Source organism: Crinia signifera, chromosome 2 (genome assembly GCF_055691185.1).
Source record: "Crinia signifera chromosome 2, ASM5569118v1, whole genome shotgun sequence".
Classification (NCBI taxonomy): Eukaryota; Metazoa; Chordata; class Amphibia; order Anura; family Myobatrachidae; genus Crinia; species Crinia signifera.
In genome coordinates, this window is record NC_139218.1 from 130008674 (window position 1) to 130023801 (window position 15128).

The 15128-nt window shown below is 45.8% G+C and overlaps 1 protein-coding gene across 2 annotated transcripts in view; it reads right to left on the bottom strand.

The window, feature by feature from the left end:
* CAMK1G (calcium/calmodulin dependent protein kinase IG) overlaps positions 1 to 13173 on the bottom strand; it is a 94250-nt gene extending 81077 nt beyond the window's left edge. The window contains exon 1 of one of the 2 annotated variants that reach the window (XM_083172825.1): positions 13017 to 13173. The gene's annotated coding sequence lies outside the window, so the exon portion shown is untranslated. The remainder of the gene's footprint in view (positions 1 to 13016) is intronic. The other variant, XM_083172826.1, reaches the window with a different exon arrangement.
* Positions 13174 to 15128: the final 1955 nt, after the last annotated feature.

The following is a 15128-nucleotide window of genomic DNA, read 5'->3' on the forward strand; positions in this document are numbered from 1 at the left end:
GCTTGGTTTTGTGTTACTTATCACTATTAGTACTGAATTACTGTACACCTAATCTATACTAGGTGCAAACAATAAGCCTGAAACAGGTATTTTTACACTTGGTCTGCATAGTAAAAGGACAGTAACTAGGAGTGCTGCTTGGCCACCAGGAAGCACTGAAGCTGCCCCATCTGCATTTGGCTTCCAGCATACCTAGAATAACACCCAGCTTTGGAGCCACTGGATGCTCCATGCATGCACCCTACAGCCTGGAGTGTCCTAAGGATGATCTGGGCAGTCTTGTTCTTCCTAGTGCTGTTGGACCCGCCCTGAGGCATAACTATGGGAGGCATTGGAGTCATCTGCTGCCGGGCTCCTGCTCCCAAGGGGGCACCTCTCCTCTCCTGCAAATTTGAATCTGTTAATTGAAAGCTGTTGATATCACTTCTGTGGCTGAAATTCATTTGTGCAAGTGTCACACCCTATATTAGAACCCATGACCTGTCTTACTGGTGACAAACACTTTACTGATTGAGGTATTTGGGGGACACCAATATTTATCCTGCCTCCGGGCAACTGGGATGAACTTATGCCACTGGACTTGCCCCATCACACTATCACTTGCTCAGGGGTAGGGGCTGCATAATCTGAAGTTACGTCAACACTCCCTCACTGAGGGCCAGATGTATCAAGCTTCAAAAAGTGATAAAGTGGAGAGTGTTAAAAAGCCAGCCAATCAGATCCTACTTGTTATTTTTCAAACCCAGCCTGTGACATGGCAGGTAGGAGATGATTGGCTGGTTGTTTATCACTCTCCATTTCATCACCTTTGAAGCTTGATACATCTAGCCCCTGGGGGCCAGATGTACTAAGCTTGAAAAGTGATAAAATGGAGAGTGATAAGCCACCAGCCAATCGGCTAGTACAGTAACTGCTGTGTCACAGGCTGTGTTGACAGGTAGGAGCTGATTGGTTGGTGGTTTATCACTCTCCATTTTAAGGCTTAGTACAGCACATCTCGCCCTGGATGTGGACTGACTGAGAACAAGCTGTTACAGCTCAGTTTTGCCTCTTCAGTTCCAGAGTATGCACAGGTTTCTATGGGGAATGCCAAGCTGCCGATGTATCAACACCAGGCAGTGGCGCTTTGCATCCCTGAGCTACCGCCATGAGATGGTGATAGCCGATTGTAGCCTATGGGCGTTGCAGTCAGCGGGGGATCAGCGCTTACCACGCATGTTCAGATTCCCTGGCGCTCAGCTCAACACATCGCAGGGACGGGCTCCTTCCTGCTCCTTCCGGCTCCATGACACATCCTGACGATAATAATCTGCCCAGATCATATTGAAAATGCGAACCTTGATAAATGGGACCGTAAATCACCCTGGAGTAGCCCTTACTAAATACTCAAGGCCTTTGCCACCCCGGCGGTCCTCTAAGTGAGATAGAGTACATAGCTTGTGGATCTGGTCCCCACAATACTATCACTCCAATGCTTGCCCAGTACAGTATGCACCTCTTGAAGGCCTCCCTGTTACATTCTTGTAACCTATTTGCTAGTAATAAGGCTGCTGTACATTCCAGGTGACCTTATCATACCTCTCAACTGTCCCGCTTATCACGGGAACGTCCCGTTTTTTGGGACGTTCCCGCATCCTTCCCGGAGCCGTCAGTGTCCAGTGGCGGGGGGGGGGGGGGGGGGTGGGGTGGGGGTACCCGCCCTGTCACCCTGAAAAGCATCTATTTCTGCAGCCAGAGGGGCTGAAGGCATAGCCGGCAGTTAACGGAGCTGCTGGGCATTCTCCCTCAGTGATGGAAAATGGGGCGTGGCCTTGCGGGGAGCCTCATATATAGGTCACACCCCTAAAAATTCCGGCACGCATACAAGTGTCCCGGGTGGTCCACACAAAAAGGTTGGGAGGTAAGCCTTATTAATATGTCCAAATCCAGTCCCCAGGGTAAATTCACCCAAGAGAAACAGGATGGGATCTATGTATTAAGCCTTAGAGAGATACAAGGGACAGAGAGAAAGTAACAGCCAACCAGCTCCTAATTTTTCAAACACAGTCTGTACCACAACAGTTAGGAGCTGATTGGCTGGTACTTTATATCCATCCATTCTATCTCTCTCCAAGGCTTAGTACAGTGGTAGCCAACCCTAGCCCTCGAGAGCTACCAACAGTTCACATTTTCCAGACAACCTAGCTGCTGCACAGCTGCACTTATTACTGACTGACACATTTTAAAAGATCCACAGGTGGAGCTAATTAGCTCACTTGTGATTCTGTGAGGAGACCTGCAAAACATGTACTGTTGGTAGCTCACGAGGACTAGGGTTGGCTACCCCAGGCTTAGTACATAGACCGCATAATGTTATAAGTATCTCTAGTGACTATTGATATTTTCCTGGACATACTGTTGTAATCATTCTCCACTGCACAGGGCAACCAAGCAGAAAGCCACACCCCAGTGATGACACATATTGGGCGACCTATCTATTTATTAATACACTTTATGCATTTTTTTAAATGTAATAATTGATTTGATTTTAATTCTATTCATGGTATTTTTTTATTAAATTATATTTATAATTCATAACTAGTAATTACATTTATACATCCTATTTTCAGTGTATTCTTCCATCCCCGCAGTCAGTGCAAACTCTTATAAATCCTAAACATTTATTTGCATACAGTAGCAGAAAGAACACTATATAGTTAGGCACTAGTCTTAATGACCTAGATAAATCTTATACTGGTTCACAAGATAATTGGGCTTTAGCACATATAATACTTGTCCTTGATTATATAAGTGGTTGCTGACCTTGATTTGCTTGTTCTTCATACAGGAAGAAAAGTAGCTGGATACAGACACAGTCACCGGGGACACTCAGACATCTATCTATCTATCTATCTATCTATCTATCTATATATATATAGATATAGAAGGCTGGATCTAAAAGTAATACCTCCATGACTATAAGTTTTTTCTATTTTTGAACACTTTTTTTGTACATGATAACTCACTTTATCCTCTATGTAAGGCACTATTCACTTTTCAACGTAGTCCCCATCCCACTCCACGCATGTGCACCAACGATTGATGAGTCGGGTAAACCCTTTGGAGAAGAAAGCTGGTGGTTGTTGTCTACACCAGGACTGAACCACATCATCAGAGTTGAAGTGTTGACCTTAAGGTGCTCTTTCATCTTTATGACCATTGAATGATTTGGAAGGAGCACACAAAACTAAGACACTCTCTGGTGTCTTAGCTTTGCGTGTTCCCTGTACAGGAGCAGGGAGGGCAGTTGACATCCGGTGATATCAGCTGCCTGCCCCCCGCACATGCATCATGGGCACATTTACATGGGAACACCCAGTGCTTTCACGGGGACACCCATGAAATGCTGAGCGTTCCAATGGGCACGTCCCCTCGCCGCCGCCCCACTCCCCCCTGCCCGCACTGGTTGGTGCAAATGGGACAACAAACTAGCTGTTTGCCGTGCCTATACGCATCCAGTGTATGCACATGCATAGAACGTGTGACGTGTGGGGAACCAAGCATAACTGAATAAGGCCCTAAGTACAGGGCCGGTGCAAGGCACCGGAGCGCCCCAGGCGAGTCGGGGTGGGGGCGCCCCGGTGCCGGGGGAGGGGGGTAACTGTCCTGTGGCGATGTCCGGTGCCGGGGGAGGGGGGTACCTGTCCTGCGGCGCTGTCCGGTGCCGGGGGAGGGGGGTACCTGTCCTGCGGCGCTGTCCGGTGCCGGGGGAGGGGGGTACCTGTCCTGCGGCGCTGTGTATTTAAAGCTGGCGGCGGAGGCAGCGGGGGTCCCTGCAGTCCATTAGAAATAACAAGCGCTATCCGCCGGCTATGCGGAAGCGCTTCTGTTGTGAAAACACTGGCAGCACGCTGATTGGCTGAGATCAGCGTGCGCCGTGCTGCCAGTGTTTTCACAACAGAAGCGCTTCCGCATAGCCCGGCGGATAGCGCTCATTATTTCTAATGGACTGCAGGGACCCCCGCTGCCTCCGCCGCCAGCTTTAAATACACAGCGCCGCAGGACAGGTACCCGGGCGGCAGGGGGGGGGGGGCAAAATGCCGCCCTCCAGTGGCCGGCGCCCTAGGCAAATGCCTAGATTTGCCTAGTGGTGGCGCCGGCCCTGCCTAAGTACATTAATGATATTGGCTATGTAAGAAGTTAGTATTTAGAATTTAGAAATAAAATAAGAAATATATTTGCTATAACCTTTATATTTCAAGAACTGGAGGTAAACTTTCCTTCTGTGCTCTTTTAGCTATACTTTGCTGTATAAAGGGCCTGATTCGGAATAAAAAGTGTGTGCGCTTCGTTACACAGTGAAGCACTTGCACAGTACTGGCTGCACAGCCAAACTGTAAAACTAGGCACAGGAACACCATGTCTTGGCCTTTTGTCGGAGTGGGACAGACACGCTCCCACAAAATGCTGCATCCCTATAAGGCCACCCCCAGCCAGCATGGAACTGAAATCTTCTATGATTGTAGTATCTGGGCTGGCGCCAAATAAGGATCTGCAAAGGTTTGCAAATGGGTCTGAATCAGGCTCATAATCAGGTAGAATTACAGTATTCCTTACTCTATAATTACCCACATCTCTACGGTCTTCCTTGGATACAGTTGTTTCCAGAAAGCAGCTCTAAGCTGTATCCCAGAATAATGAAAGTAAACTAATTATTATAAGATGTGTCTGAGCAGCACACACAAATGAATGACCTTGTCAAATGTGATCAAATTAACTTTGTGTGAACAGTTCGTGGTGCTTGCTTACTGTAGTTACATAAGTGCACTGGGCTAGGAAGCCGACGGACTCTTGGAAACTAGAGCAGCTGTCCCAGGCAGCAGAGGCAGGGATATTAGAAAAAAAAAGAATAAACATTTCTTGTGCATATGTATGAGTCAACAAACATTATCAAAATGGCACGTGCAGAGACACAGAATGTAGGGCACATGTGCAAAATCCTTAGTTGGGAAGAGATCAATATAATTCTTGTGTGCTTACTGGTCAGCAGGACCAGGTGCACTTGCCTTTTCAATAATACCGGTCTCAGAGAGCAAATGCCGGGTCGCACCTGGGATTAGGACACAGGTCCCATCCCCCTAACGACATGGCATTTGCGGTCTGAAAGCTCCGCGTCCGACCCGGCTTATTGCCGGGTCAGTGACATCACACAGGGCGGAGCTCAGCGGCAGCGTGTCACCGGGGGCTTGGGAGGAGGCAGCACGTGAAGCTGACAGCTCTTCCTCCTCCATACTATGAACGGGACCCGGGTCGCTCGACCCAGGCACCCATTCACACTGCACATGGCAGAGCTGTGTTCAACCCTGGTCATTACCAGGGTTGAACTACCGTGTTGCTCGACCTGAGGTGGCCCTTTCAGACCGCAGTAACCCGGGTCTAGAGTGCAGTCTGAAGGCGGTATGACTTTGATAGACCCTAACTCTGGAATGGCTAACCTTGACACTCCAGCTGTTGTTGAACTACACATCCCAGCATGCCCTGCTACAGTTTTACTATTTGGCCATGCAAAAACTGATGCAGGGAATATGCTGGGATGCAGCGACGGACTGGGCCGCTGAATCGGCCCTGGCATTTTTGCACGTGCGCGCACACTTACACCGCGCATGGATGCGCTGCCTCTCCCGTCTTGCAGGAGAGAGTGGAATGGCGGCGTGTGGTGCCCCCTATCTCCTGGACCTCAGGGGCACACAGAAAGTGCTACCTAACCAGTGGAAAAGCAGGATAGGGGTTTCTTGGCAACCAGAATCCCCTCCTCCCCTGCATTTACCAATGCTAACTCACCTTTAAGCAGTAGTGGGGTCATTCTAATCCATAAGGAGAGATGGTTTGTGACAAATTGCTTATTCGCTGGGCCATTCGTACAGATGGGTGGTGAGTGTTGGTAGATCATTGTCGTGCCCATGGGAATGCCCAGTGTTTCAAGGCCATTACCATTAAAACGCTTGACGTTCCAACTGTAATTCGCAGATGATGCGGGTGCCTGCCCGCATCCTGTAGAGGGAGCCCGCAGATCTAAGACACCAGAGAGTGTCTTAGATCTGTGAGTGCTAGTGAAACTATTTGATGGTCGGCGACTATCAAATTATTTCTCAGGCAATCTGCAAATGGATGTTTATGCAATACATCTATTCGCATGCGTGCAGGGAGATTCGCTGTGTGTGTGGCAGATTTCGCAGCTTTGAAGTCAATCAGAATAACCTCCTAGGTGTATGGAGATTGCGCAGTGTGATAAATTCATGAATGAGCTTTAGAAATCAGCTCTCAACGCTGTCTAGAAGCTGAGTCAGATGTCATAGTACTTTTCTGATAATGGCATACTCAGCTCTGACATTCTGCCCACGCCTATAGCGTTCTTGCTAAAGACAGTATGTATCATGAATAGATTTTTTAAATAGTGTTTGGTGGATTTTCGCCCTTAATGCTAATTTTTAAATTTCTATAAAGACAATGATTATTAAATGTGTATGTCAGTTATGATATCACTGGTGATAAATGTAACTAATGAGGATGGGCAATGTATACCACGTCTATCAATAAAAACACATAAAACACATTCCTTAGGCTTTGTGATACCAGATGTTGTGTTTGGCATAACCTGGGTGTATTTGTGATCCCTTTCTATGTCTTTTTCTTTTCTTACACTGTCATCGTTTTTATTCGAGTTTGAGCTCAGTACAAATTTTTGGGGAAAATGGGCAAAACCATGTGCACTGCAGGTGGGGCAGATGTAACATGTATAGAAAGAGTTAGATTTGTGTGAGTTATTTTGTTTCTGTGCAGGGTAAATACTGGCTGCATTATTTTTACACTGCAATTTAGATTTGAGTTTCAGCACACCCCACCCAAATTTAATTCTCTCTATACATGTTACATCTGCCCATTATGCAAACAAATTTGTAATGAGCTCAGATCTGAATAAGGCCCTTTGTCCACTGCCAGCTCCTGTTCCTACAGCTAATTTCTAGTACATACTTGTTAATCCGTGGCAGGTGACATGTGTGGATCTAATGTGAATAGCTTGATTTCCACCAGTTCTGCTTTATTGTATTTTTATTATTGTAGTACAGTATTTGACAGAGAAGATATTGGTTTTTTTTTTGTTTACCTTCAGGGGTACTAGGATCTACTGTACCAGAGATCACCAAGAGGTGAAATGGAGATCACTTAGGTCCATTCACCTTTTAGTAATACACTTATCCAACATCACTCCATCTCTACAACTTTGTGACACTAAAAGGGGGAAATTTACTTAGATCGAATGTGTATGGACAGCATACCCTCCAACATGACCCATTCCATTAGGTACAAAATGCTCTGTTCCTGGACTTCCTTACCAGTGGCAATTACAGAGGTGGGGCTCCTGCACAGTCCAAAATTCAAAGAGGGGGGTCACATCAACTGTCAGTGAGTCCAGGACAGTGATGTTTGGGGTTGCAGTAGGTGTGGCTCCCTTCTTTGAATATTGGACTGTGCTGCAGCCTCACATCTGCAACTGCCACTGGCAGGGAAGTCCAGAAACAGAAAATTTTGTACCTAATGGAATGGGTCATGTTGGAGGGTATGGGACAGTGGTGTAACTACCGACGGTGCAGGGTGTGCAGTTGCTATGAGGCCCGAGCTGTTTCCAGGGCCTGCAGCTCCCCCTGCACACTGTCACAGCCCAGTCCTTGCCTACCCTTCTGTGAATCCCTCTGCTGCCCTAATAACTGGAGTACAGTTCCTGGGTTTCCAAACATCCTCTCCCCCCTTCCCTTGCATGCACAAGACGGGAAATGCTGTGGCAAAGAACACAGCATGTTGTCCCGCCACCATTACATGTCATTCTTCAGGCAGCGCACTTGCTGATTCAGAGGCTCCACTGCTCAGAGGAACCTGTACTGCCGATTTGACACTGAGAGTTCCTCCAGTCCCTGGCATCATCGACTCAAACAGCACAACAGTGATTCACAGCAGAGCCACAGCAGTCACATAGCAGGGTAGGCTCTGTTCGCAAAGACTATTTTTCTTTCATTGTTTTGCTTTCACTTGCTCCCTGACCTTTCACTTACTGAGTGCCAGACAGTTTCCTGACAGTCGGGATCCCGACAGTCATTACCCCGATATCGGGATCCCAACAGTCAAAACCCGGACACTCGGGGTCCCGACCGCCATCGGCTATTCTCCCTCGTGGGGGTCCACGACCCCCATAGAGGGAGAATAGAATAGGTGGCAAGCGCAGCGAGCCACCGTGCCCGCAAGGGGCTTTGTTGTGCTCACTCCACTGTCAAGATTCCGGCCAGTCCCCATCCATGGCACCCCAGAACTCCCCACCTCTCCCTCCCACACAGGTTCCTTTCTGCTCACTTACCAATCCATGGCACCCCCTCCCACACTTGACCCCAATTGACTTTCTGGACAGCCTGAGTTGCTGGTTCCCACCATAGACACCTACAGTATGTTAAAACTTTCACATAGACTTTTATGGTGGATATAGGCCATGTTAAATCCATAACATGCTTGTCTATGAAGCCACACACAGCCTATCAGGAGCGGGATTCTCCTCATTTTTGGGGAGGAGCTGCAACTGTAAACACAGTCAATCCGTTTGGTGTGAGATTTTTTTTTTTTTTTTTAACTCCGTGGATGCCTACATGGTCCGAAGATGACGCGATTTATGCTTGAGGGGAGGTCAGCATAAATCTTTTTCACAGGTATTGTTTGGATTCTAAGCAAAATTACCACCTGAGTTACTACTGCATAGGCATGGCACCATCTTGTTTCTGTGTTTCTGTGCATCCTGCATCACTACCTGCATCCAGAGGACAGTTACTGGCTGGTGGGCTGTCACTATCCCGCTCATGCCTCAAACAGTGTAACCACAGTAGGCAAGGCTGCATCTTCAATAAACCACACAAATCATTCTGCTAGTACAGGGGTCCTCAAACTATTTTACTCTGGGACCCCATCAGACAATAACAAGAATTACAGGACCCCAGCAAGTTACTGCAGAAGGTTATCACATCACACGTGTAGTCAGCAGACGGCACATACATGGCAGCATTGTGGAGGCACAAAATGATGGGAGGAGTCTAAAGTAACAGACAATTCAACAGAATTACTCCTTGATTCACTGACAGAGATTAGAGAAGTCATCAGCCTGATGGTCAGCAACATGGAGTCGCGACCCCAAGGTGAGAAGGTTGGAACTCACTTTGGGTGTGGGGTCAGGACCCACAGTTTGAGAACTGCTGCGCTAGGGTGTACAATTGTATCATTATATGTGCACACAAGATACAAATGATATCCTGGCATTCAGGATACCAACGGCAAAAAGACCGACCCCTGAATCCCGATACGGACAATTCCAACAGAGGCTCTGTTACTAAGCTAACCCTATCCCCTACCTAATTGCAGCCTAACCCTCCCCACTAATGCCTAGCCCTAACCCCTGTACACTGCCGCTTAAACTAAACTCACCCTCCACTGCAGCCTAACCTATGCCCCCTTGTACATGCCTAAACCTATCCTCACACTCCCCATAGCCTAACCCTAAACCCCCTAAACCGGCACTGGTCTTTTGATGGCAGCCAGGATGCCAGCACTTGTATACTGAACACTGGCATCCTTACTGCTTGCCATGCTATAATATTTCTAACATGAGGGACTCTAGATTTCTGAATAGATAATACAGCTACCTCAGACTTGGACCATGGATATACTGTATCAAATTAAATAATTGTAGCAGAATTTTTGATAAAAAGCACTTTTCACCTTTGAGAAGTTACTAGTTCATTTACGCAGGTTTCTGCATTGGGAAATCACTGACCCACTGTAGTGAAACCTGGGAATTCATTGGAATCTAACAGCTTTTGTTCAATCACTGGTTATAAGATACTTGGATCCCTGTATCTTTTACTACATTACTGAGGCTTTCCAAAAGAGGTTTCCAGTTAGTACTGGGATAAATAATGCATTAGGGCTCCTACACACCCAGGGCTTAAGATGGCCATGCAGAGGGGGGGGAACTCATTCCCTATGCCACCTAATTACCCCCCTCCCCTCCCCCAATAGGCATAGACAGGGCCAGTGGTCAGGTTTTTGGCATCCCCCTGCAAAATAGAATGCTTTTCTGTGAGAATTACTGCGCAGGGCCAATGTGGAGGTTAAAATATTCCAACTCACCATTAGAGGTGGTGGAACTCAGTTCCACCCCATTCCCCCTCACTTTAACCCCTGTTAACACACCCATTCACAAAAAGCAATTAACAAAAATGATAACTTGCCCTCCAGCGGCACAGCGCCATCTTTCTACATGCTTTCTTACAGTTAATGACTTTCAGCTTGCTGATTGGTAGATAGCTCCAGCCATCTACCAATGAGCATATTGACAGTTATTAACTGTCTGCCTACAGACTGTGAGGCAGGTAGAGAATACTGCCAGGCTGTTCTCATTGTGGGGGAGATTCTGTAAAACAGAAATGCTGTAAAAACCCCGTTATCTGGGTTTTTACCGCATTTTGATATGCAGCAAAACCCGCATGGCGGATTTTCGCTGTAGGGGGTATCGCCAGCAAAAGCTGGCGATACCCCATAGAAGCCTATAGGCACCGACCACCGCCGACTTGCACGACCCCCCCTCACCTGTGTCCGGGCAGCACAGCGCTGTGCTGCCTGGACCTGTGACCTCCTCCTCCCTGCACTGAAAATCATCTTCTGGGTGCAGGGAGAAGGAGAGCCCACTACCCCTGCAACAGCAGCAAAGTTAGCCGGGTAAGGGAGGGAGGGGGGAGCCGCCGGGACCCGCAGCGCATCGCCGGCTCACCGCAAAAGACAGCTCTTAACACAAAAGCTGTCTTTTGCCATAATTATCACATATTTTAGAGCATATGCGATAATTATGTTAGCGGTAGCAGGCGATGTGCGGCGGTAAGGGGGCGCTCCCCCCCTCTGTGTCCACCACATAGCTAATACTTCTAAAGGAATTCTATTTGTGTTAGGTCGCTATTGTATTTGAAAATCTATGTAGTATACGGTAATCTGTTCTGTTTCTGTCATGTGCAGTGATGGGGAAGGACTACAATGCCCGGCATTTCATGGATGTTCTGATGAAAATGCTTAGTGTTCCCATGGAAATTAGGCAGTGACGCGGGTGCCGGGGGCGGGCAGCTGATATTACCGGATGTCAGCTGCCCACCCTCTTCCCGTACAGGGAGTACGCAAAGCTAAGACACTAGAGAGTGCCTTAGTTTTGCATGCACCTTCCAATCATTCGATGGTCAGCGACCATCGAATGATTTCGCCCCTGCACCCAAGGCTGCAAATGGATGTTTATGCAAAACATCAATTCACAGCCGTGTCAGGAGTTTAATCCACACGCAATGCTGCAAATTTCCCAGCATTGCGTGGGGACCAGAATAAGGTCAAAGAGGAGAAGACTTTGTGTCGGAAAAGGGGGTAAGTATATAAAGTGGAATGTGGGTCGAGATTGAACGGTCATATTCCAGGTCCTTTCTACTAGTTAAATTAATGGGATCTTATCGATTGTTCAGCAGTGTCTTAAAGCTGGCCATACATCTACAGATTTATTGTCAGATCTGGCTGGTAATATCTGAATGACAGTTTGGCAGTTTTCCAGCATTTTGAAGCGTGGTCAAGGGTCATTTGCTCTCATCCATTACCAGGCTTTTGCTCCAACCAGCCAGATCGGACAATAAATCTGTAAATGTATGGCCAGCTTAACTCGACAGTCAATATGTTGACCAATATTGGTCAACCGTCAATAGGTCAACACATGAAAAAGGTCGACAGGTATAGGTTGACATTAACAAAAGGTCGACAGACATTAACAAAAGGTCGACACAAGAAAAGGTCGACATGAGTATATCGTGAGTATTTTTTTAAACTGACTTGTTCTTATTTCACGGTCCATGTGTGCATAGTTAGATTATGGTTAAGTATGACGAGCGTAGCTTACCACTCAAAGGGACGCGGTACAATTATACAATGTCCATGTTGGCAGATTTCGACATACACACCAAAAAAAGTAACATCTAATTTCGACATTTCCCTGTGTTGACCTTTTTCATGTCAACGGTTTGCTCATGTCGACCTTTTGTCAATGTAGACATATCATGTCGACCTTTTTTATTGGCTGTCAACCGATAGTAGTGGACTTATTGAATGCCAACCTATTTACTATCGAGATAATGGTCCATACCCAAGTTATTAATACACAGAATTTCATTTGTAGCACATAATGTAATTTAACTGTAATTATAACATTGTTTTCATAATGTATCTGTGCTGTGAAAATAAAATGTGGGTCTTCATTAAGAAAACAATTTGCAGGTGGCCGTGGGCATAGCATTAGTATTTGAAGCCAAGGGTTTTTTCTGTGCATTATTTTGTATGTACAGCACTCTATAGATACATAACCTGCATTTATAGAATGTGCCATAGCAAACATTTAGAAACTGTTCTTCACACAAACCATTTTCCCCATCCATCCGAGATGGAGATATCGAACTTCACTGCAGCTGTTTTGTTCTCTACACCACAATATTCTGGGCACTGACACTCACCCCTTTCATACATGTTTGTTTCATTGCTGTTAACCCTTTCCTAGATGAACTGTCACTCTTCTTGTCATTACAACCATTCAGCATTGCTATGTGACTGGAAGATCAAGTCCTGCAATCCATTGACAGCTACATTATTGGTCAAGCTTAAAACACCAGTGGAACAGCATGTCCTCTAAATGTAGCTTTTAGCTGCAATGGTTCAGGGAATAGGGATACACTGTGAAAGTAACATAAGGACATCATTCCCCTGCAGCAAACTTATACAGAATGACAGTGAAAGCAACATATGAATGCACTCAAATCACTTGACTGAAGAATCTGTTGTAGCTATGCAAATGCATGATATTGACAGGGAAAGGTACATGTGTTGTATACAGGATGTACATACAATAGAATATGAGTTTAAAGTGTCCTTACCTAGAGATCTGTAGATAGGATGATACTGCTTGGCTGAGTCTATCGATAGAGACCTGGTACTCTGTTAGCGAGAAGCAGGGATTACAGGGGAGGAGGGCTGTTTTTCTCTCCACTGGATGGTTACTAAGCAGCGTATACAGAGGAGGATGGAATGAGCCACAAACCATACAGGATCTTAACTGTAGTTTTCTATGTGTCTTTATTTGTATGCAAGACGGTTAGTGCCTGAGCAAGCCAAGGCTTATAGTAGAAATCTGTATATATGTTCAAATTCACATACCTTAAGAATGTCAGTGTTTTTTTCTTACCCAATTGTATTGGTAGACAACTGGTATTTGGTGCATTGTTGCATTCACTTTATGTATACATTTCATTTTATGTTTGAATAATAATAAATACAGTACTGTATGTCTATTGAGAATTTATCATAAAATGTCTACATATGGACAAACAATGATCCCTACCAATTAACGGTCACGGTTTGTGTTTTATGTTCTGCAATTCTGCAAAAAGGAAGAGAAAGCAAAAATATTAATATTTTGAAAAAAAAATTTTTTCAGTATTTCTAAACCTGGCTATTTATTTTCTGTTGCACTGCAAAGTATCATGGGAAGTTACATGCAAAACATTTTTGCCAACATATTATAGACAATATATGACTCAGAGCGCAGTGTCTAAGAGTAATGATTCACTGATACATCAAAGTTTATACTGAAAAGGAACTCCTTAGCTGGGTATACAGCAGGGTTGCCGACTTTATTATTCTCCCGGAGAGGAGAGTTTCAGCAGCCGCTCAGGGGGTGGGGCTTAAGAGTGACATCACTAAGCCCCGCCCCCATTATAGTAAACCAGCAAATTCACGGATCTCCGTGGAGGGGGCGGGGCTAAAATGACGCGATTGTGCCGTTTTAGCTCCGCCCCCTCCTCTGAGACCCGAGGATTGCAGCATTTTAATGCCGCGATCCGGGGGACAGCGGGGGTCCCCCCTGAATCCGGGAGGGTTGCCCACCCTTCCGGGGGGCCGGGAGGGGGACCCGATTTTCGGGAGACTCCCGGAAATTCCGGGAGGGTCGGCAACCCTGGTATACACTATACGATATACTGAATGATGTTGCGATAAGGGATGATTTGCAATACTAATGTATTGTGTGTACCCTCAAATCTACCCGATTCATTGATTGCTCAAGGGTGGTCGCATCAACTGATTTGCTGCATATCAAATGAGATGAAACGGCAGACAATAAAGTGTGTCGTTATATTATGCATGTAACCATATATTGTACCGTTGTAAGGTGGATTGTGTAGTGTGCATGGAGATATATCATTGCTATACATAGTAGCATTGCTGGGTCACATCGTTGTTACTGTGTTTGGCCAGCTTTAATGTCATCATCAATAAATATGTGCACTAATATATGAAACAGGTGTACTAAGCATTGGAGAGGGATAAAACACAATGGGGTATTCAACTATCGGCAAAAAAAATCATCTTGTCCCTTATGTTACGCCAATATTTTTTTTTCTTAGCCAATCCTAAAAAAATATTTCCCCTGCTGTGGATCATGTTGGCCTTTTGGGGGAGATAGGATAGCCTCCAGTGATACTATTACCTGCAGTAAATTAATCAGACGCTTACCTTTAGTCTGTTAAAATGGCAGTTAAGAGCTGGTTGGCTGGTACTTTAACTCTCTCTACTTTATCACTCTCCATGGCTTAGTACATCTTCCCCATAGACTTAAGCTGTATACACACCCGCGGACCTATATAATGATTGGTTAGTGCATACACACTTATCAATTGACCGCTCGATATATATCACTTATTGTGCACCCAGCTTTACAATGACTGCATTTTATAAAGTATTGGGGGTTATTCAGACCTGATCACACAGCTGCAAATTTGCAGGCCGGTCCATAATCAATAGACTTATATGCGTACGGATCATACAGTAGTACCCATGTGTGAGACCATCCTGTGATGCAGTCATTTGGGGTGGTAAACAAGAGCATTTAAATTATATAAAAATAACTTAAATGAGGAGGCGTTCACCACATAGCAAGAATCAAACAAACATTTGCAATGGGGCAATCAAAACAGCTAAAAGGGCAAAAC